The sequence below is a fragment of the Mesoplodon bidens genome, assembly GCF_964165515.1.
Source record: "Mesoplodon bidens genome assembly, chromosome: 8".
In the NCBI taxonomy this organism is placed as follows: domain Eukaryota; kingdom Metazoa; phylum Chordata; class Mammalia; order Artiodactyla; family Ziphiidae; genus Mesoplodon; species Mesoplodon bidens.
The window spans coordinates 67718357-67736240 of record NC_138165.1 but is presented as its reverse complement, the minus strand read 5'-3'; positions in this window follow the sequence as shown (position 1 = coordinate 67736240).

Below are 17884 nucleotides of genomic sequence, written 5' to 3'. Positions count from 1 at the left end.
ATTAGGGAAATGCAAATCAAAACCACAATGAGATATCACTTCACCCTTTAAAAAAAGTCAAGAAATACCAAATGTTGGTGAGGATGTGGAGAAAAAGGAAGCTTTGGCACTGTTGGTAGGACTTCATATTGGTGCAGCCAGTTTGGAAAACAGTATAGATATTCCTCACCAAATAACTGCCTCATGATCCAGCAATTCTACTTCTGGATATTTTTTCTCAAGAAAACAAAAACACTAATTTTTGAAAAGATATATGCACCCCAATGTTCATAACAGCTCTACTTACAATCGCCAAGATATGGAGCAACCTAAGTGTCCATCAATTGATGAATGAGTAAAGAAGATGTGGTATATATATATACAATGAAATATTATTCAACCATAAAAAAGAACAAAATCTTGCCATTTGAGACAACATGAATGGATGTAGAAGATAGCAAGCTAAGTGAAATAAATCATAGATAAAAACAAATACCATATGATTTCACTTATATGTGGAATCTAAAAAACAAAACAAACAAACAAAATGAATCAAAAACAGGCGGATACACAGAACAAATAGATAGTTGCTGGAGGGAGGGTGTGCAGCTTGGGCATAATAGATGAAGGGGATTAAGAGGTACAAACCTCCAGTATAAAATAAATAAGTCAGGGGTTATACAGCATAAAGAATCTGGCCAATATTATAGTTACTCTTTGTGGGAAAAAATGGTTAGTAGGCTTATACTAGTGATCATTTCATAATGTAATTAAATGTTAATAACTGTTTTGTACACCTGAAACTAACATAATATTGTCTGTCCACTATATTTCAATTTTTAATAAAAGCTAAAGAGAGTATGGCAAGGAAGTGCAAAAATTTTGTCTTAAAATATGGCAGATTGGAATTTCCCTGGCAGTTCAGTGGTTAAGACTCTGTGCTTCCACTGAAGGGGGCAAGGGTTTAATCCCTGGTCTGGGAGCTAAGATCCTGCATGCCGTGTGGCACAGATGAAGAAAAAAAAATATGACAGGTAGATTAAAAAGATGTACTACATTTGGGGGATTTGTCATTTTATACAATTAAAACTTAAGCATTACCAATACCCTGAAAACAAAGATTCATGACTGTTGTAGAGAACTCTGAGGAAGATGAAGCACACGAATATTCCCTTCCTCATTTTTAGATATCCTCTCTCATGTAGTAATATCCCCTTTCATTTCTCCTTATCATGAACTAGAAAGAAAAATTCTGCAAATATATATTATTCCTTTTTGTAAAGTCTATGTGTTGTCATTTACATGGTGAAACTCCATAACAATGAATTTAATACAAGCTTTACAATTTTTAGTCAAAATAAACTGTGAGAAAGGAATTCAATATTAGAATTCACATAGCGTTCCCATAGAACCCAGAGACAAAACAGCCAAAATACATATATGAAGGGGGAAAATAAAAAGCCTTGGAACCTATTATTAAATAGGAAAGAGCATCAATTTCCTTCTATCCCAATCCATCTTCCCACAAGCTCCTGAATGCTCCCTGTGTAGTGGGTGCTCTGGGAATTTAGGTTTATTTTCCCAGTAAGACTTGAACTATAAGTGAGGCAAGAAAGCAAAAATGGTTGTTAGTTGATATCCTTAACAAAAGATTTTAAGAACTACCTGTGGGTGTGATCTTAGTTCTATGATACAATCAGCACACAAGCTATTTTGACGATGTGTGACAAAGACCAAGAAAGTTGTTTACAAAGGAGCATTCAGAAGACTGTGTCATTAGCAGAGGTAGAGAAATAACTTTTATGTGGCAAACGCGTTTTTATAATTGTTTTCTTATAATTACACATTTAACAATAAATGCTCCCTTACTTGGCCGAGGTCTGCCTAGCAGGTCCACCTTAAATTATATTAAACATAAATAATATTTAAATAAATAACAAAAGAAAATGAAAAACATTAGATTAGTTTTAAAAGTTTTATAAAATCAAGATAACAATTCTTGTGGTCATTGAGCTAGTCTCATTTATCTATCTATCTATCATCAAATTATCAATCATCTATTTATCTATCAATACTCCACTGTGTTTCAACAATCAAAGGATTTGGAGAGACCTTCAAGATGACAGAGGAGTAAAAGGATTTTAAAAATAGAAAAATATATATCAAATAAATATATACATAAAATTATATATTCCCACAATTACTTTGATAAAGTCTGATCTATTGTTCCAAATAAGAATAAGTTTCACGATAATTAAGTTGTGCCAACCCCTGAATGAATGTGGCATATATGTCCAGGTGGTCCAAAAACTTCTGCTGGGATACAGAAAGAACATCAGTGTTGAGGTTATCCAGTTGACAGGAGACAGGAATAAAAGTTAAGTTTCTAAATATAATGTAATAGTCTGTGACCAAATCCAGCAACCACATCTTTAGATTAAATTATGTAAGAAACAAGGGTGATTGTATTTCACAGAATGACAATGTGTGATTTATGAACCTTTTGATGGATCTATGGTCTCAGCTATAAGAGCAGTGATCATTCATTAGGCAATGGACAGAGTTTCAGAGATTTGCTTCCTCACTGAGATATCTAGGAAAAAAAATGTGTGCCCTGGGTTGCAAGAGAACTGTCTATAGCTCAAGACAACAGGAGAAAAAGTTTATTTCTTTGTTCTCTCAGAAGTCTTTCAGTATCTATTCTAAGTTCTGAACTAGGTAAATTAATGATCTCAGAGATCAAAGACAGGGTGACCTGTAGCAGACAGGGATAGAGCTGAGGGGCCTGATCAAGGACTTGCCAGCCTGCCCTGGGATACAGCAAAAAACTGCAGTATAAAGGAAATCTAGACTATACAGGAAGAAAATTTATTTTCTAATCCTAGAGCCTCTGCCAAATGAGCAGGGAACTCCTGGAGCCCCCACTGGGGTTGGGGGCACTGGCAAGTGTCATTGTTTGAGACCCCTCAGGACTATCCTCACCCTGTACTGCTCCAGCTCCAGCCCCAGCTGTCCATCCAAGGTGGGCTCAGATACAGCACTCTGAAGGGACTGCCTCTGTCCTGGGCTCACTCCAGCCCATGCTGGCCTGCCAAAGCCACTAGGCACAAGCACTCTACACAGTGGGTGCTCCCACACAAGGCCATTCCTTCAAGATCAGGAGAGGTAGCTGTTTTGCCTAATTCGTAGAAACAAAACCAAAAGTCAAACAAATGAGGAGGCAGAAGAATATGCTCTGAATGAAAGAACAAGATAAAACTCTAGAAAAAAATGAAATGGAGATAAGTAATTTATATGATAAAGAGTTTAAAAAACAGTAATAAGGATGTTCATGAAACCTGGAGAAGAATGGAGGAACTCGGTGAGAACTTCAACAAAGATTTAGAAAATATAAGAAGGAATCGATCAAAATGAATATAATAAATGAAAAAATAATCTAGAGGTAATCTTCTGTTCTAGAAGAACAGAAAAGCAATCTGGAAGATAGGATAGTGGAAATCAACCAATCTGAACAGCAAAAAAACAAAAAAACAAACAAAAAAAAACCCTTTTTTTTTTTAAATGAGGAAAGTTGAAGGCACCTCTCAGAAAACATTAAGCGTACTAACATTTGTAGAAACTTTACAGACCAGAAGAGAATCTCAGGGTATATTTAAAGTGCTGAAAGTAAAAAACTTAAAACTTTAATGTGCTACACCACATTAACAGAATGAAAGATAAAAATTATACAATCATCTCAATGGATGCATAAAAAGCATTTGACAAAATTCAACATCCATTTGTGTTAAAAACTCTCAACAAAGTGGGTATAGAAGGAACACATATCAACATAATAAATGCCATTTATTACAAAGCCACAACTAACATCATACTCAATGGTGAAAAGCTGAAAGCACTTTCTCTAAGATCAGGAACAAGACAAAGATACCCACTCTCACCAACTTTATTCAAGATAGTATTAGAAGCCCAAGTCACAGCAATTGGAAAAGAAAAGAAATAAAAGGAATCCAAATTGGAAAGAAAGAAGTAAAACTGTCATTGTTTGCAGATGACATAATACTATATATAGAAACCCCTAAAGACTCCATCAAAACTATTAGAACTAATAAATGAATTAAATAAAGTTGTAGGATAAAAAAAAACTGACCTACAGAAATCTGTTCCACTTCTATACTCTAACAACAATCAGAAAGCTAAATAAAGAAAATAATCCCATTGAAAATTACACCAAAAATAATAAAATACTTAAGAATAAATCTAACCAAGGAGGTGAAAGACTTGTACTCTGAAAATTATAAGACATTGATGAAAGAAATGAAGACAGCAAATACAAGTGAAAAGATTTACCATGCTCATGGATTGGAAGAAGTAATATTGTTTAAATGTCCATACTACTCAAGGCAATCTATAAATTCAATGCAATCTCCATCAAAATACCAATGGTATTTTTCAAAACACTTGAACAAATAATTCTAAAATTTTTATGGAATCACAAAAGATCCCGAATATCCAAAACAATCTCGAGAAAGAAGAAAACGGGAGGTCTCACACTCCCTGATTTCAAACTATACTACAAAGCTACAGTAATCAAAACAGTATGATGCTGGCACCAAAATAGATAAATAGATCAATGGAACAGAATGGAGAGCCCAGAGATAAACCCACTTATATGGTCAACTAATCTATGACAAATGAGGCAATAACATACAATGGAGAAAAGACAGTCTCTTAAGTAAATGATATTAGGAAAACTGGACAGTACATGCAAAAGAATCAGACTGGACTAATTTCTCACACCATATACAAAAATAAATTAAAAATGGATTAAAGATTTAAATGTAAGACCTGAAACCATAAAACTTTTAGAAGAAAACTTAGGCAGTAAGTCTTGGACATCAGTCTTCACAATATTTTTTTGGATCTCTCTTCAGAAGTGGAAACAAAGGCAAAAATGAACAAATTAGACCAAATCAAACTAAAAACATTTTGCATAGCAAAGGAAACCATCAACAAAATGAAGAGACGATCTATTGAATGGGAAAAGATATTTGTAAGTGATATGCATGATAAGGAGTTAATATCCAAAATATATAAAGAATTCATTCAACTCAAAATCAAAAAAGCAAACTAGCTGATTAAATAAAGGGCAGATGTCCTGAATAGACATTTTTCCAAAGAAGACATATATATGGCCAATAGGCATGTTATAAACTATTCCATATCCTAAAAACTTTACTTTTAATATAACTTAAAAGTTAAATTAACAACTTAATTTGAATTTCTATACAGTGTAGATAGAAGACACAATGAGTGACAGTGTCACACTTACTGCACTGGGAAATATTAACCATGGACAGTTCTGTTAAAACATGTCATTTTGATATTGTGCTGTATCAGTCAACTCACCCTTGAAAGCTAGAGTGCAGATATTTCTCAGTTCATTTGTCAGAGGTTACATGATATATTTTCCCCTTACATATAATCCTCTTATTCCTATTTTTCTTTCAAAAGAGTTCCAAAATTATTGTGGAGTATTTTTATTTTATTGTTTATATCTCCAACTTGTCACCATAATGAAGCCCTGGTGATATTCATAGATTGTTGTTTCTTTTTGGTGGGGAAGAGTGAGTTTTCCAGAGGGAATAGCTACCTTCAAGGAGTATAAGACACATTAACAGTTATTAAAGTAATTTTATTTAGCTCCCGAATCTTGCATTTCCTTTAAGCTGTTTTCTTAGAAAAGTTTGCATCTTGCATTTGTAGCTGCAAACTAACTTTTCTCCTTGTCTTTGTTTGTCCCTGTTGTTATGAAATGCATTCTGTGCCTATCCAGCTGTGCTGGAAGTGTGTCAGGAATATGAGTTACTGCCTGATGTCCTCCACACACGAACAGGAACTAACACACACACAGAAATAAAAGGCATTGCTCTTGGATTCTGTTTACAGCCAAACATCAGGAAAAGAGGCAATCGTGTGATTTTCAGTGAGGTATGATTTACTGTGTCTCTTTCTATTTGTCAGTGACATTGATATTTTTGGTTAAGGTAGTAGATCCAAGAGATGTAATTGGAAGAAGAAGAGAAACGGTCTTCAAGATATCTCTTGATTATATTTTAGCTAGAAAAATCCCTTGACAAGGTTAGCAAACATTTTTATTAAAATGTCACAAAAGCAAAACATCACTGAGAAAGTATTAAATAAATATGGGTTTCTCAAAGCCACCCAACTGTTTGGTAACATATGTATATATTTCTTTCTGTCATTCAATCTCTTTTTATGTGTTGATTAGAATTACGAGTTCTGAGTCCCAGAGAGAATCTATAAATTATGTGTTTACAGATAGGAAAATCAAGTTCCAGTAATCATAAAGTAATCTCAGCCCCATACAGATAAATATTTTAAGGATCAAAGCTAGTATTCAATCTCATAACCAAGTTGACTGTGACTTTCTGTACACCCCACCATAATTTCCCCCTCCCCTACTCTAATAATCAGCAAAGAAAATAACTCAGTGAATCACTGGTGGCAGTGTTTAGTTAGTCCTACGTTGTCTGATAATTAAATAAAATTATCAGGTGACCCATGTCACCAAGTTGCACTTGGGTTGAGGTAAGTTAAACACCTGGGTTAAACAGTATGATGGCACTCAGAAGGTTCTAATTAAAGAACAGTTGTACATCTTATTGCCAATCCGAAGAGAAGCAGATTCATAAACATATTCTCATGACTTGTAAATGAGAAAGATTTAATAAAGCCAGTTGGCTGAAATAGTACTTTTTCACCCTCTCTCCCTAAGGAGAAGGGTGAGAAAGAGTCCAAAGGCAAAGTGAATCTGAGGATGCAGTAACGCCACGTAGCTTCTCAGGAAAAAAAAAATCTCAGTCCATGTCTTTCAGAAAAGTAGTAAAATCGTAAATCCTACATTCTAAAAGTTCAAGAAATTAAGTTATTTCTGCACTGGTCTCCAAATTATAAGTTAGATTTATCTACTTTACTTTTATTACTTTATTAATTACTTTCTTAAAATAAAAAAAGAGCTCTAATTTTGCCTTTTGTAATGTGGACAATGCTGCCTAAATGCAAAGTTAATTCTGTGTAAAGAATGGGGACATAGGTTCACTATGAGAACTATGTAGTTATGTAATTAAATATTTATGTGATACATATTTTGTGTGTCGATAAGTTTAATTCAATACAGAGTTCTCCTTTGAGAACTTAGTGTTCCTGCAAATAACAAAGACCGAAAAGCGTGCTGCAAGCCCAGTTTTACTGACCATGTTAGAAATAGTTAGACATCTGTCCTTTATCTGTGAGCTCAGATGGTTATGTATTGTACTGTATATTGTATTGTATAACCAAGTGACTACTGTTAATTTTCTTCTGACTCTTTATAGGGCCCAAATGCTAATTCCATTTACTGAAGCCTCCCTGGTTAAGGGTTCTGGAAAGTTTCAAGAGCATACAATAAAAAACAATGATGAACTAACTTAGGAATGTAATTTTTCAAAGTTGTCATGAAAACAGCAAACCCATAAGAGAGAAGAAAATGTTGTGAAGTATGGTGAAAATGTCCATCCTAGCAGAGAAGAAAAGGACAGTGAGCATTGCAGCCTTCCCTCTTGTCCTCCTTTACCCATATGCTTCTTTTTCCCTAATTTAAGACGTGCTAGGAAGTTAAGAGACAGGGGATGGCTTTCATGGAAGAAATGGAAAGAGACATGAAGGAAAACTGGGAGGGTGGTGGGAAGCAGAGAGATGGAAGAGAGAATTCTAGAGCCTAGAGTAGCCATTGGCAATTGCAGGTTTTTGACCTAGGGTGAGAGGTGTTTATTGCCTTTTGTCCTGGAGATGAGTTTGGCTGGAAAATGCTGAAAGGTGAGGTTGGCACACAGATCGAAACAGATAGATCATTGCCAAGAACTTATCTTCAACTATTTGCTCAAAGACCAAGGATTAATGAGCCTGTAAATATATTTATATATCTGTAAGTCTAGCTCAAAAAAAAAAAAGTGCTCAAAACTCTCATTCCAATATGAAGTTTGTGTCATGTTTTAGTACCTTCTCCCAGCCAGGCCAGTCTGCCTCTTCCAAATGACTCACTTTTATTTCAGATGATTTGTTTGCTGCTGTTCTTTCCCAGACAACAGTATTACCACTTCTTAGAAATGCTATTGGGAGTTATATTTCTTCAGGTAGAAAGTTAGACAGAGATTATACAAATGGCAAAACACAATGTCATGTGAAAGGAGGCAGAAAAAATGTTATTTAATAAATTACAGAGAACCGTCTGTGTAATTCCTTACGTCTCCTGTAGTGACAAATGTGCTTCTGGGGAAAACCGCTCTCCTGTTTAGGAAAACTCTTTAATAGGCTTTGTAGTTATAGGAAACAAAGCATCTATAGGGAGAAGTTAAGAAAATACACAAATTCCCTATGTAATGAAGTAAAGGGTGTTAACCTTAGAGAATATTTTGTTTTTGTTTGTACAATTTGTTATATGTGGATTTATACTGTGTCTTTGGTTAGTGGGATGGGGAGGGGGGATGATGAGCAGAGAACATCTTTCTGTTCTGAAGCCCTAGAGACATCAGAACAGGTCTGTACCCAAAGAGAGGGGCAGGCACAAAAGAGGCCTCTTTTATAGGAATGGCTGAAAAACTTACGAAACATGGAATCTATACCCAGTTTTAAATTATTTCATGTCCTGTACTGTAATTCTCCTCCATCAACTTCAGAGCTTCAGTACGGTCTAATACACACAATAGCTCTGTGTTAATGGGGACTTAATGATTTATGTCCACATTTGGGAACAAGTGGTGTGGAGAGAGGGCAGCTACTGGCATGAACAGTGAGCGATGAGGCCATGGTCATTAAAGGGAAGCCAGGAGTTTAGAATGAGAGATAAGAGTGACCAAGAGAAAAGATATGTGTCCTGGTAAACTTCAGAATTATGGCAGAGGGGTCTGGACTTGCTACAGTTACATTAGATGAAAGAGGATTTGGAGACATTTGGATTACTAGGAAAATATGTTAAATTATTTCAGGATGTTGAAAAATAAAATTAGAGCTTCCAAAATATGTATAAATTATGTTTCTAAAGTAATGAACTTCCAGTGGTTTAGAAAGCAAATCATTTTCATCTGAGAGAACCCAGATATGGGAGAAAAGAAGGCGTAACCAAAGAGAGAAGATGGACTGTTGCCCATCTGAGGCAGACTTTGTACAGATGACTATGTTGCTAAAGGGAAAAGTAAGGGCTGGTTTATGGCAGCCTCATCCTCATCCATGTGCTTAGTTATCTAAGAGTGAAAGGTCTGTACTGTCTTCAAGGGCATAATTAAAGGGCTACACATATTTGAAATTCATTTCCATATCTTTTTTTTAACATCTTTATTGGAGTATAACAGCTTTACAATGGTGTGTTAGTTTCTGCTCTATAACAAAGTGAATCAGTTATACATATACATATGTCCCCATATTTCTTCCCTCTTGCATCTCCCTCCCTCCCACCCTCCCACCCTCCCTATCCCACCGCTCTAGGTGGTCAGAAAGCACCAAGCTTATCTCCCTGTGCTATGCGGCTGCTTCCCACTGGCTATCTATTTTACGTTTGGTAGTGTATATATGTCCATGCCACTCTCTCACTTTGTTCCAGCTTACTCTTCCCCCTCCCCGAATCCTCAAGTCCGTTCTCTAGTAGGTCTGAATCTTTATTCATATCTTGCCCCTAGGTTCTTCTGACCATTTTGTTTTTCTTTATTTTAGACTCCATATACATGTGTTAGTATACGGTATTTATTTTTCTCTTTCTGACTTACTTCACTCTGTATGAGAGTCTCTAGGTCCATCCACCTCACTACAAATAACTCAGTTTCCTTCCTTTTTATGGCTGAGTAATATTCCATTGTATATATGTGCCACATCTTCTTTATCCATTCATCTGTGTTGATGGACACTTACACCGCTTCCATGTCCTGGCTACTGTAAATAGAGCTGCAATGAACATTTTGGTACATGACTCTTTTTGAATTATGGTTTTCTCAGGGTATATGCCCAGTAGTGGGATTGCTGGGTCGTATGGTAGTTCCATTTTTAGTTTTTTAAGGAATCTCCATACTGTTCTCCATAGTGGCTGTACCAATTCACATTCCCACCAACAGTGCAAGAGGGTTCCCTTTTCTCCACACCCTCTCCAGCATTTATTGTTTGTAGATTTTTTTTTTTTTTTTTTGCCGTACGTGGGCCTCTCACTGCTATGGCCTCTCCCATTGTGGAGCACAGGCTCCAGATGCACAGGCTCCGGACACGCAGGCCCAGTGGCCATGGCTCACGGGCCAAGCCGCTCCGTGGCATGTGGGATCTTCCTGGACCAGGGCACGAACCCATGTCCCCTGCATCGGCAGGCAGACTCTCAACCACTGCGCCACCAGGGAAGCCCTGTTTGTAGATTTTTTGATGACAGCCATTCTGACTGGTGTGAGATGATATCTCATTGTAGTTTTGATCTGCATTTCTCTAATGATTAATGATGTTGAGGATCCTTTCATGTGTTTGTTGGCAATCTGTATATCTTCTTTGGAGAAATGTCTATTTAGGTCTTCTGCCCATTTTTGGATTGGGTTGTTTGTTTTTTTGATATTGAGCTGCATGAGTTGCTTGTATGTTTTGGAGATTAATCCTTTGTCAGCTGTTTCATTCGGAAATATTTTCTCCCATTCTGAGGGTTGTATTTTCATCTTGTTTATGGTTTCCTTTGCTGTGCAAAAGCTTTGAAGTTTCATTAGGTCCCGTTTGTTTATTTTTGTTTTTATTTCCATTTCTCTAGGAGGTGGGTCAAAAAGGATCCTGCTGTGATTTATGTCATAGAGTGTTTTGCCTATGTTTTCCTCTAAGAGTTTCATGGTGTCTGGCCTTACATTTAGATCTTTAATCATTTTGAGTTTATTTTTGTGTATGGTGTTAGGGAGTGTTCTAATCTCAATCTTTTACAAGTAGCTATTCAGTTTTCCCAGCACCACTTATTGAAGAGCCTGTCTTTTCTCCACTGTATATTCTTGCCTTCTTTATCAAAGATAAGGTGACGATATGTGTGTGGGTTTATCTCTGGGCTTTCTATCCTGTTCCATTGATCTATATTTCTGTTTTTTTGCCACTACCATACTGTCTTGATTACTGTAGCTTTGTAGTATTGTCTGAAGTCAGGAAACCTGACTCCTCCAGCTCCGTTTTTCTTTCTCAAGATTGCTTTGGCTATTCGGGGTCTTTTGTGTTTCCATACAAATTGTGAAATTTTTTGTTCTAGTTCTGTGAAAAATGCCCGTGGTAGTTTGATAGGGATTGCATTGAATATGTAGATTGCTTTGGTAGTATAGTCATTTTCACAATGTTCATTCTTCCAATCCAAGAACATGGTATATCTCTACATCTATTTGTACCTTCAATTTCTTTCATCAGTCTTATAATTTTCTGCATAAAGGTCTTTTGTCTCCTTAGGTAGGTTTATTCCTATATATTTTATTCTTTTTATTGCACTGGTAAATGGGAGTGTTTTCTTAATTTCACTTTCAGATTTTTCATCATTAGTGTATAGGAATGCAAGAGATTTCTGTGCATTAATTTTGTATCCTGCTAATTTACCAAATTCATTGATTACCTCTAGTAGTTTTCTGGTAGGATTTTTAAGATTCTCTATGTAGATTTTCATGTCATCTGCAAACACTGACAGCTTTACTTCTTCTTTTCCAATTTGGATTCCTTTTATTTCTTTTTCTTCTCTGATTGCTGTGGCTAAAATTTCCAAAATTATCTTGAATACTACTGGCGGGAGTTGGCAACCTTGTCTTGTTCCTGTTCTTAGTGGAAATGGTTTCAGTTTTTCACCATTGAGGACGATGTTGGCTGTTGGTTTGTCATATATGGCCTTTATTATTTGAGGTAGGTTCCCTCTATGCCTACTTTCTGGAGGGTTTTTATCATAAATGGGTGTTGAATTTTGCTGAAAGCTTTCTCTGCATCTATTGAGAAGATCATATGGGTTTCTCCTTCAATTTGTTAATATAGTGTATCACGTTGATTGATTTGCATATATTGAAGAATCTTTGCATTCTTGGGATAAACCCCACTTGATCATAGTGTATGATCCTTTTAATGTGCTGTTGGATTCTGTTTGCTAGTATTTTGTTGAGGATTTTTGCATCTATGTTCATCAGTGATATTGGCCTGTAGTTTCCTTTCTTTGTGACATCCTTGCCTGGTTTTGGTATCAAGATGATGGTGGCCTCGTAGAATGAGTTTGGGAGTGTTCCTCCCTCTGCTATATTTTGGAAGAGTTTAAGAAGGATAGATGTTAGCTCTTCTCTAAATGTTTGACGGAGTTCGCCTGTGAAGCCATCTGGTCCTGGGCTTTTGTTTGTTGGAAGACTTTTAATCACAGTTTCAGTTTCATTGCTTGTGATTGGTCTGTTCATATTTTCTGCTTCTTCCGGGTTCAGTCTCAGAAGGTTGAGCATTTCTAAGAATTTATCCATTTCTTGCAGGTTGTCCATTTTATTGGCATAGAGTTACTTGTAGTAATCTCTCATGTCCTTTGTATTTCTGCAGTGTCAGTTGTTACTTCTCCTTTTTCATTTCTAATTCTATTGATTTGAGTCTTCTCCCTTTTTTTCTTGATGAGTCTGGCTAATGGGTTATCAATTTTGTTTATCTTCTCAAAGAACCAGCTTTTAGTTTTACTGATCTTTGCTATTGTTTCCTTCATTTCTTTTTCATTTATCTCTGATCTGATCTTTATCATTTCTTTCCTTCTGCTAAATTTGGGGGTTTTTTTCTTCTTCTTTCTCTAATTGCTTTAGGTGTAAGGTTAGGTTGTTTATTTGAGATGTTTCTTTTTTCTTAAAATAGGATTGCATTGCTATAAACTTCCCTCTTAGAACTGCTTTTTGTGCATCCCATAGGTTTTGGGTCATTGTGTTTTCATTGTCAGTTATTTATAGGTATTTTTTGATTTCCTCTTTGATTTTTTCAGTGATCTCTTGGTTATTAAGTAGTGTGTTTTTTAGCCTTGATGTGTTTGTATTTCTTACAGACTTTTTCCTGTAATTGATATCTAGTCTCTTAGCGTTGTGTTTCTCAAAGACACTTGATATGATTTCAATTTTCTTAAATTTACCACGGCTTGTTTTGTGAACCAAGATATGATCTATCCTCGAGAATGTTCCATGAGCACTTGAGAAGAATGTGTATTCTGTTGTTTTTGGATGGAATGTCTTATAAATATCAATTAAGTCCATCTTGTTTAATGTATAATTTAAAGCTTGTGTTTCCTTATTTATTTCCCTTTTCGATAATCTGTCCATTATTGAAAGTGGGGTGTTAAAGTCCTCTACTATGATTGTGTTACTTTCGATTTCCCCTTTTATGGCTGTTAGTATTTGCCTTATGTATTGAGGTGCTGCTATGTTGGCTGCATAAATATTTACAATTGTTACATCTTCTTCTTGGATCAATCCCTTTATCATTATGTAGTGTCCTTCTTTGTCTCTTGTAATAGTCTTTGTTTTAAAGTCTATTTTGACTGATATGTGAATTGCTACTCCAGCTTTCTTTTGATTTCCATTTGCATGGAATATCTTTTTCCATCCCCTCACTTTCGGTCTGTATGTGTCCCTAGGTCTGAAGTGGGTCTCTTGTAGACAGCATATATAAGGGTCTTGGTTTTGTATCCATTCAGCCATTCTATGTCTTTTTGGTTGGAGCTTTTAATCCATTTACATTTAAGGTACTTTTGATATGTATGTTCCTATTTCCATTTTCTTAATTGTTTTGGGTTTGTTGTTGTAGGTCTTTTCCTTCTCTTGTGATTCCTGCCTAGAGAAGTTCCTTTAGCATTTGTTGTAAAGCTGGTTTGGTAGTGCTGTATTCTCTTAGCTTTTGCTTGTCTGTAAAGCTTTTAATTTCTCCGTCAAATCTGAATGAGATCCTTGCTGCATAGAGTAATCTTGGTTGTAGGTTTTTCTCCTTCATCACTTTAAATATGTCCTGCCACTCTCTTCTGGATTGCAGAGTTTCTGCTGAAAGATCAGCTGTTAACCTTATGAGGATTCCCTTATGTGTTATTTGTTGTTTTTCCCTTGCTGCTTTTAATATTTGTTCTTTGTATTTAAGTTTTGATACTTTGATTAATATGTGCCTTGGTGTGTTTCTCCTTGGATTTATCCTGTATGGGACTCTCTGTGCTTCCTGGACTTGATTAACTATTTCCTTTCCCATATTAGTGAAGTTTTCAACTATAATCTGCTCAAATAATTTTTCAGTCCCTTTCTTTTTCTCTTCTTCGTCTGAAACCCCTATAATTTGATTGTTGGTGCATTTAATGTTGTCCCAGAGGTCTCTGAGACTGTCCTCAATTCTTTTCTTTCTTTTTTCTTTATTCTGCTCTGCAGTAGTTAGTTCTTTTTTTTTTTTTTTTGCTGTACGCGGGCCTCTCACTGTTGTGGCCTCTCCCGTAATGGAGCACAGGCTCTGGATGCACAGGCCCAGTGGCCATGGCTCACAGGCCTAGCCACTCCGCGTCATGTCGGATCTTCCCAGACCGGGGCACAAACCCATGTCCCCTGCATTGGCAGGCAGACTCTCAACCACTGCACCACCATGGAAGCCCCAGTTAGTTCCAATATTTTATCTTCCAGGTCACTTATTCGTCCTTCTGCCTCAGTTATTCTGCTATTGATCCCTTCTAGAGACTTTTAATTTCATTTATTGTGTTGTTCATCACTGTTTGCTTGCTCTTTAGTTCTTCTAGGTCGTTGTTAAACATTTCTTGTATTTTCTCCATTCTATTTCCAAGATTTTGGATCATCTTACTATCATTATACTGAATTCTTTTTCAGGTAGACTGCCTATTTCCTCTTCATTTGTTAGGTCTGGTGGGTTTTTGCCTTGCTCCTTAATCTGCTCTGTGTTTCTCTGTCTTCTCATTTTGCTTAACTTACTGTGTTTGGTGTCTCCTTTTCGCAGGCTGCAGGTTCGTAGTTCCTGTTGTTTTTGGTGTCTCTCCGCAGTGGCTCAGTTTGATTCAGTGGGTTGTGTAGGTTTCCTGGGGGAGGGGACTAGTGCCTATGTTCAGGTGGATGAGGCTGGATCTTGTCTTTCTGGTGGTCAGGTCCCTGTCTGGTGGTGTGTTTTGTGGTGTCTGTGGCCTTATTATGATTTTAGGGAGCCTCTGTGCTAATGGATGGGGTTGTGTTCCTGTCTTGTTAGTTGTTTGTCATAGGGTGTCCTGCACTGTATCTTGCTGGTCATTGAGTGGAGCTGGGTGTTGGTGTTGAGATGGAGATCTCTGGGAGATTTTTGCTGTTTGATATTACATGGAGCTGGGAGGTCTCTTGTGGACCAGTGTCCTGAACTTGGCTCTCCCATATCAGTGGCACAGCCCTGATGCCTGGCTGCTGCACCAAGAGCCTGTCTCCCACATGGCTCAGAATAAAAGGGAGAAAAAAGAAAGAAAGAAAGAAAGAAGATGATAAAATAAAGTAAAATAAAGTCAGTAATAGAAAAAATAATTATTAAGAAAAAAAATTTTTAGTAATAAACAAACAAACAACAAAATGGACAGACAGAAGCCTAGGACAAATGGTAAAAGCAAAGCTATACAGACAAAATCACACACAGAAGCATACACATACACATTCACAAAAAGAGAAAAAGGGGAAAAAAATATATATCATTGCTCCCAAAGTCTACCTCCTCAATTTGGGATGATTCGTTGTCTACTCAGGTATTCCACAGATGCAGGGAATATCAAGTTGATTGTGGAGATTTAATCCGCTGCTTCTGAGGCCGCTGGGAGAAATTTCCCTTTCTCTTCTTTTTTCGCACAGCTCCTGGGGTTCAGCTTTGGATTTGGACCCGCCTCTGTGTGTAGGTCTCCTGAGGGCATCTGTTCTTCACTCAGATAGCACGGGGTTAAAGGAGCAGCTGCTTCGGGGGCTCTGGCTCACTCAGGCCAGGGGGGAGGGAGCAGTAGGGATGTGGACCGAGCCTGCGGCAGCAGAGGCCAACATGACATTGCAGCAGCGTGATGTGCGCCATGTGTTCTCCTGGGGAAGTTGTCCCTGGATCACGGGACCCTGGCAGTGGCGGGCTGCACAGGCTCCAGGGAGGGGAGGCATGGAGAGTGACCTGTGCTCGCACACAGGCTTTTTGGTGGCGGCAGCAGCAGCCTTAGCATCTCATGCCCGTCTCTGGGGTCCGCACTGTTAGCCGCGGCTCGCGCCCGTCTCTGGAGCTCCTTTAAGCAGCACTCTGAATCCCCTCTCCTCTCGCACCGTGAAACAAAGAGGCAAGAAAAATTCTCTTGCCTGTTCGGCAGGTCCAGAGTTTTCCCCGGACTCCCTACCGGCCAGCCGTGGTGCACTAACCCCTGCAGGCTGTGTTCACGCCGCCAACCCCAGTCCTCTCCCTGCGCTCCGACAGAAGCCCGAGCCTCCGCTCCCAGCCCCGCCCACCCAGGCAGGTGAGCTGACAAGCCTCTCGGGCTGGTGAGTGCTGGTCGGCACCGATCCTCTGTGCGGGAATCTCTCTGCTTTGCCCTCCACACCCCTGTTGCTGCGCTCTCCTCCATGGCTCCGAAGCTTCCCCCCTCCACCACCCGCAGTCTTCGCCCGCGAAGGGGCTCCTAGTGTGTGGAAACCTTTCCTCCTTCACAGCTCCCTCCCACTGGTGCAGGTCCCGTCCCTATCCTTTTGTCTCTGTTTATTCTTTTTTCTTTTGCCCTACCCAGGTACGTGGGGGAGTTTCTTGCCTTTTGGTTGGTCTGAGGTCTTCTGCCAGAGTTCAGTAGGTGTTCTGTAGGAGCTGTTCCACGTGTAGATGTATTTCTGATGTATCTGTGGGGAGAAAGGTGATCTCCATGTCTTACTCTTAGACAATCTTGAAGCTCGTCCCCACCGTATCTTTTAATTCTTTGTAGATAAACATACTTGAAGACTGGGGAAATCTTAGAAATTTGAATCTTTGACCTTTAAGAGGAACAAACAAATTTTATGGAGCTTTATGTGTTACAAACAAAGAATCAACTAGTATGATGTTATCTCTCTAGATCTAGATTAAATGAGTAATTATTTTAATATGATTTTATGTAGCTGATTTGAATATGCTATAAGTTCTTCAAGGTTAGTTATATATTGATTCTCTTGGCAGCCTGGAGTACCTAATGTTTAATAGGCACTTGAATAAATTTATAAATAAAATAATTCTGAGAAATCTTAATATGTGAATTACTCAGAATCTTTAAAATATTACAAAATACTCAGAAAAAATATCTTCGGGTACTATAATTTGCTCAATTAATGCAAATAATATAAATACATAGGCATGTATTTACATTTAACATAGTGAGTGATCATAGGTCCCAATAACATACACTTTTGAGAACTGCCTGTAAAGATTATAGCATAGATTTTCACTTCTTTTATTCTGATCTGAAACCTGCCATATTAAAAAAGTTTCCAAATTCTTTGTGAGAGAGAATTATAGGTCCTCTGAAGCATATAAAGTTGCGCTAAGGTGTTGAAGAATATTTTTACTTTTGACTTTTATTCCCTGATGATTTTAATCCCAACAAAAATGAAGCTCCCCCGAATTAGAGTCTGAATCCATGAGGTCCCATTTTCACATCAATATTTTTGGTCAGGACCTAAAGGGGAGTGTATCATATCTCCAAACCTGAAATATATGTTTTATTTTCCATAAACTGGTCACGTTAAAGCTGCTATTTGCAAACCAAGATACCTGAAGGGTAAAATGAGGCTCTCTGTTCTCTTTTATTGTAGTTAGTCAGATAGAATATTGTGGGTTTGACTGAGATGTATAACATTATTAGGAAAAAGTGGGTACATTTTGCTTT